Below are 7,045 nucleotides of genomic sequence, written 5' to 3'. Positions count from 1 at the left end.
TGGTCTTATTGTGGGCTCTTTGACTCCACCTGAGAGTAGCCATATCGTGGGCTCTTTGACTCCACTTGAAAGTGGTCTTATTGTGGGCTCTTTGAATCCACCTGAGAGTAGCCATGTTGTGGGCTCTTTGACTCCACTTGAAAGTGGTCTTATTGTGGGCTCTTTGACTCCACCTGAGAGTAGCCATGTTGTGGGCTCTTTGACTCCACTTGAAAGTAGTCTCATTGTGGGCTCTTTGACTCCACCTGAGAGTAGCCATATTGTGGGCTCTTTGACTCCACCTGAAAGTAGTCTCATTGTGGGCTCTTTGACTCCACCTGAAAGTAGTCTCATTGTGGGCTCTTTGACTCCACCTGAAAGTGGTCTTATTGTGGGCTCTTTGACTCCATCTGAAAGTGGTCTTATTGTGGGCTCTTTGACTCCATCTGAAAGTAGTCTTATTGTGGGCTCTTTGACTCCACCTGAAAGTAGTCTTATTGTGGGCTCTTTGACTCCATCTGAAAGTAGTCTTATTGTGGGCACTTTGACTCCACCTGAAAGTAGTCTCATTGTGGGCTCTTTGACTCCACCTGAAAGTAGTCTCATTGTGGGCTCTTTGACTCCACTTGAAAGTAGTCTTATTGTGGGCTCTTTGACTCCATCTGAAAGTAGTCTTATTGTGGGCTCTTTGACTCCACCTGAAAGTAGTCTTATTGTGGGCTCTTTGACTCCACCTGAAAGTAGTCTTATTGTGGGCTCTTTGACTCCACCTGAGAGTAGCCATGTTGTGGGCTCTTTGACTCCACTTGAAAGTAGTCTCATTGTGGGCTCTTTGACTCCACCTGAGAGTAGCCATATTGTGGGTTCTTTGACTCCACCTGAAAGTAGTCTCATTGTGGGCTCTTTGACTCCACCTGAAAGTAGTCTCATTGTGGGCTCTTTGACTCCACCTGAAAGTAGTCTCATTGTGGGCTCTTTGACTCCACTTGAAAGTAGTCTTATTGTGGGCTCTTTGACTCCATCTGAAAGTAGTCTTATTGTGGGCTCTTTGACTCCACCTGAAAGTAGTCTTATTGTGGGCTCTTTGACTCCACCTGAAAGTAGTCTTATTGTGGGCTCTTTGACTCCACCTGAAAGTAGTCTTATTGTGGGTTCTTTTTTTTTTCTTTTTTCTTTTTTTTGTATACTGAATCGAGGCTCGTGAAAGAGCTAACATTTATTTCACAAACAAATCAACCAAACAAACAAAATATACAAAAAGAGGGAGCAGAAGACAAGATGGGGAGAGAAGGGGAAGCACACAACCACAACTTTTGAGTGCAGGGAGAAGTGTGGGAGGGAGAGGGCTTGAGGGCAGGAGGCGTGGGAAGGGGAGGGGGGGGGGGGGGAGGTATAAAACACAAGGAGACCGAAATTAGCTGGGGTAGAAAAGATCAAGGTTTTGGATGGGGGAGGATAAGAGATGGTGGTGACTTTGACTCCACCTGAAAGTAGTCTTATTTTGGGCTCTTTGACTCCACCTGAAAGTAGTCTTATTGTGGGCTCTTTGACTCCACCTGAAAGTAGCCATATTGTGGGATCTTTGACTCCACCTGAAAGTAGCCATATTGTGGGCTCTTTGACTCCACCTGAAAGTAGTCTTATTGTGGGCTCTCTGACTCCACTTGAAAGTAGTCTCATTGTGGGCGCTTTGACTCCACCTGAAAGTAGCCATATTGTGGGCTCTTTGACTCCACCTGAAAGTAGTCTCATTGTGAGCTATTTGACTCCACCTGAGAGTAGCCATATCGTGGGCTCTTTGACTCCACCTGAGAGTAGCCATATCGTGGGCTCTTTGACACCACCTGAGAGTAGCCATATCGTGGGCTCTTTGACTCCACCTGAGAGTAGCCATATCGTGGGCTCTTTGACTCCACCTGAGAGTTGTCTTATTGTGGGCCCTTTGACTCCACCTGAGAGTAGTCTTATTGTGGGCTCTTTGACTCCACCTGAAAGTAGTCTTATTGTGGGCTCTTTGACTCCACCTGAAAGTAGTCTTATTGTGGGCTCTTTGACTCCACCTGAGAGTAGTCTCATTGTGGGCTCTTTGACTCCACTTCAAAGTCGCTATATTGTGGGCTCTTTGACTCCATCTGAAAGTAGTCTCATTGTGGGCTCTTTGACTCCACTTCAAAGTAGTTTTATTGTGGGCTCTTTGACTCCACCTGAAAGTAGTCTCATTGTGGGCTCTTTGACTCCACCTGAAAGTAGTCTTATTGTGGGCTCTGTGACTCCATCTGAAAGTAGTCTCATTGTGTGCTCTTTGAAGCCACCTGAGAGCAGCCATATCGTGGGCTCTTTGACTCCACCTGAGAGTCGTCTTATTGTGGGCTGTTTGACTCCACCTGAGAGTAGTCTTATTGTGGGCTCTTTGACTCCACTTGAAAGTAGTCTTATTGTGGGCTCTTTGACTCCACCTGAGAGTAGCCATATTGTGGGCTCTTTGACTCCATCTGAAAGTAGTCTTATTGTGGGCTCTTTGACTCCACCTAAAAGTAGTCTTATTGTGGGCTCTTTGACTCCACCTGAGAGTCGTTTTATCGTGGGACTCTTTCACTCCACCTGAAAGTCGTTTTATCATGGGCTCTTTGACTCCACCTGAGAGTAGTCTTATTGTGGGCTCTTTGACTCCACCTGAGAGTAGTCTTATTGTGGGCTCTTAGACTCCACTTGAAAGTACTCTTATTGTGGGCTCTTTGACTCCACCTGAGAGTAGCCATATCGTGGGCTCTTTGACTCCACCTGAGAGTAGTCTTATTGTGGGCTCTTTGACTCCATCTGAGAGTAGTCTTATTGTGGGCTCTTTGACTCCATCTGAGAGTAGTCTTATTGTGGGCTCTTTGACTCCACCTGAAAGTAGTCTTATTGTGGGCTCTTTGACTCCACCTGAAAGTAGTCTTCTTGTGGGTTATTTGACTCCACCTGAAAGTAGTCTTATTTTGGGCTCTTTGACTCCACCTGAAAGTAGTCTTATTGTGGGCTCTTTGACTCCACCTGAAAGTAGTCTTATTGTGGGCTCTTTGACTCCACTTGAAAGTAGTCTCATTGTGGGCTCTTTGACTCCACCTGAAAGTAGCCATATTTGGCTTTGACTCCACTTTGACTTTGACTCCACCTGAACTCTCCACCTGAAAGAGCCCACAGGCTCTTTGACTCCACCTGAAAGTAGTCTTCTTGTGGGTTATTTGACTCCACCTGAAAGTAGTCTCATTGTGGGCTCTTTGACTCCACCTGAAAGTAGCCATATTGTGGGCTCTTTGACGCCACCTGAAAGTAGTCTTATTGTGGGCTCTTTGACTCCTCTTGAAAGTAGTCTCATTGTGGGCTCTTTGACTCCACCTGAAAGTAGCCATATTGTGGGCTCTTTGACTCCACTTGAAAGTAGTCTTATTGTGGGCTCTTTGACTCCACTTGAAAGTAGTCTTATTGTGGGCTCTTTGACTCCATCTGAAAGTAGTCTTATTGTGGGCTCTTTGACTCCACTTGAAAGTAGTCTTATTGTGGGCTCTTTGACTCCACTTGAAAGTAGTCTTATTGTGGGCTCTTTGACTCCACCTGAAAGTAGTCTTATTGTGGGCTCTTTGACTCCATTTGAAAGTAGTCTTATTGTGGGCTCTTTGACTCCACTTGAAAGTAGTCTTATTGTGGGCTCTTTGACTCCACTTGAAAGTAGTCTTATTGTGGGCTCTTTGACTCCACTTGAAAGTAGTCTTATTGTGGGCTCTTTGACTCCACCTGAAAGTAGTCTTATTGTGGGCTCTTTGACTCCACTTGAAAGTAGTCTTATTGTGGGCTCTTTGACTCCATCTGAATGTAGTCTTATTGTGGGCTCTTTGACTCCACTTCAAAGTAGTCTTATTGTGGGCTCTTTGACTCCACCTGAAAGTAGTCTTATTGTGGGCTCTTTGACTCCACCTGAAAGTAGTCTTATTGTGGGCTCTTTGACTCCACCTGAGAGTAGTCTCATTGTGGGCTCTTTGACTCCACTTCAAAGTCGCTATATTGTGGGCTCTTTGACTCCATCTGAAAGTAGTCTCATTGTGGGCTCTTTGACTCCACTTCAAAGTAGCTATATTGTGGGCTCTTTGACTCCACCTGAAAGTAGTCTCATTGTGGGCTCTTTGACTCCACCTGAAAGTAGTCTTATTGTGGGCTCTGTGACTCCATCTGAAAGTAGTCTCATTGTGTGCTCTTTGAAGCCACCTGAGAGTAGCCATATCGTGGGCTCTTTGACTCCACCTGAGAGTCGTCTTATTGTGGGCTGTTTGACTCCACCTGAGAGTAGTCTTATTGTGGGCTCTTTGACTCCACTTGAAAGTAGTCTTATTGTGGGCTCTTTGACTCCACCTGAGAGTAGCCATATTGTGGGCTCTTTGACTCCATCTGAAAGTAGTCTTATTGTGGGCTCTTTGACTCCACCTAAAAGTAGTCTTATTGTGGGCTCTTTGACTCCACCTGAGAGTCGTTTTATCGTGGGACTCTTTCACTCCACCTGAAAGTCGTTTTATCATGGGCTCTTTGACTCCACCTGAGAGTAGTCTTATTGTGGGCTCTTTGACTCCACCTGAGAGTAGTCTTATTGTGGGCTCTTAGACTCCACTTGAAAGTAGTCTTATTGTGGGCTCTTTGACTCCACCTGAGAGTAGCCATATCGTGGGCTCTTTGACTCCACCTGAGAGTAGTCTTATTGTGGGCTCTTTGACTCCATCTGAGAGTAGTCTTATTGTGGGCTCTTTGACTCCATCTGAGAGTAGTCTTATTGGGGGCTCTTTGACTCCACCTGAAAGTAGTCTTATTGTGGGCTCTTTGACTCCACCTGAAAGTAGTCTTCTTGTGGGTTATTTGACTCCGCCTGAGAGTAGTCTTATTTTGGGCTCTTTGACTCCACCTGAAAGTAGTCTTATTGTGGGCTCTTTGACTCCACCTGAAAGTAGTCTTATTGTGGGCTCTTTGACTCCACTTGAAAGTAGTCTCATTGTGGGCTCTTTGACTCCACCTGAAAGTAGCCATATTTGGCTTTGACTCCACTTTGACTTTGACTCCACCTGAACTCTCCACCTGAAAGAGCCCACAGGCTCTTTGACTCCACCTCAAAGTAGTCTTCTTGTGGGTTATTTGACTCCACCTGAAAGTAGTCTCATTGTGGGCTCTTTGACTCCACCTGAAAGTAGCCATATTGTGGGCTCTTTGACTCCACCTGAGAGTAGTCTTATTTTGGGCTCTTTGACTCCACCTGAAAGTAGTCTTATTGTGGGCTCTTTGACTCCACCTGAAAGTAGTCTTATTGTGGGCTCTTTGACTCCACCTGAGAGTAGTCTTATTGTGGGCTCTTTGACTCCACCTGAGACTAGTCTTATTGTGGGACTCTTTGACTCCATCTGAAAGTAGTTTTATCGTGGGCTCTTTGACTCCACCTGAGACTAGTCTTATTGTGGGCTCTTTGAAAGTTCAACAGCTGGTTCAGAGTGTACTCTTATCACCGATTAGATATTTCACCATCGATTAGACCCAATCAATCATCAAAATGGTCCAGCATCTACTTTTCCTTAGATTTAGGTCCTGGAAGTTTAAATTTGGTGATCTACAGTTTTTGGGCTTCTGCATTTTCTGCAATTTCCCTGGGCTTCTATACTATAAAAGGAGCTGTGCGTGCATCCATCCGTCCGAGTTCCACTCAATGATTGGACAATTTGCCTGACTCCACTCATAATTTCTATACTACGGTCGCCATGTTGGTGCTTACTGCTATGCGAAATCAAAGACATCTTCGGAGCTGTCATATTCACAATCGCCGTGCCCTCCTTATAAGTTTTCTTTTCAATGTAAAAACAATCAAAGCGACAGTTAAAAGGATTTTGAGCTGATCGGCATCACGGGCCTTATGAAGATAGGCCTCAACAATCAAGGCAGCGGTCTGTTGTGCATACATCACCCAAATAAATATGTGGCATTCTCTCAAGTAGAGCTTTTACTGTAGCGGTTATGTGGGTCCTTGCTAGTATTTGCAATTCTTCTATCTATACTCTCAAAGGTACCGTGTGTGTGTGTGTGTGTGTGTGTGTGTGTGTGTGTGTGTGTGTGCATCTGTCCCCCGTGTGTTGCGCTTTATTTTATATATCTATACTATAAAAGGTGCTGTCTATGCGTCTGTCCACCCGTGTGTGTCACGCTTTATTTGAAAGGGTTCCTGCTGTTGCAGAGCAATTAAATGGTATCAAGTGATAAAGGATACCCTGTCATTGTAGGGTGTATGTAATCATCCTACGGGTGATGTGCTAGCGTATCTAAAGCATCAACCAATCAGACAAAACGAACTAACCATTTTACTGATTCCATGGATTTTGAAATAACTTTGCAATTGACATTATTGAACACAAAACCATAACACCTGCCTGAATGCTCATCACGTGATAGTCAAATAATTGTTACAGAAAATTACAATTCCTGCATCAAAGAACACAGAAAGTTTACACGTGTGTAAACTTGTGGACTGTACAGGAACTCCACTACATTATAGATTGGTGGAACATTAATTCTAATCTATGTAGGATGCCAACTGGCAGTACATTCTATCAACTAGATGGTATTCATAGAATACTTACCCTGCGCAGTCAACTTGTTGCGAGCCAACTCTTCTGTTTTTGAACATTTTTTTTCTTTGATCCAATATGGCTGCCAGACCACGTGAGCGATGACATCATAAATTTATATTCTCAAATATAATTGTTGCATAGATCACGCTCAATACATTTCAAACTGATCAGACGAAGCGTTGTCCCTGTCGAATTATGACATCATAATTATGACATCAATGACGTCATCGTTAACAACACCTATTTCACATATGGAGTGCTTTACAATGAGCCATGTTTAAAGTTTTTCCATGCAGCAGTTTTGGAGAACTAGAGGTGCAACATTTTTCGGTTTTTCCAACATGGCGCCTGTACCACATGACCTATGACGTCATCATTATCATTAAAATATTGTAAAGGAGGAGGCACTCCTATGGTAAAAATTTTGTTTCCAT

Source organism: Myxine glutinosa, chromosome 1 (assembly GCF_964187855.1).
Source record: "Myxine glutinosa chromosome 1, kmMyxGlut1.1, whole genome shotgun sequence".
In the NCBI taxonomy this organism is placed as follows: Eukaryota; Metazoa; Chordata; class Myxini; order Myxiniformes; family Myxinidae; genus Myxine; species Myxine glutinosa.
This window is presented reverse-complemented; position numbering follows the sequence as displayed.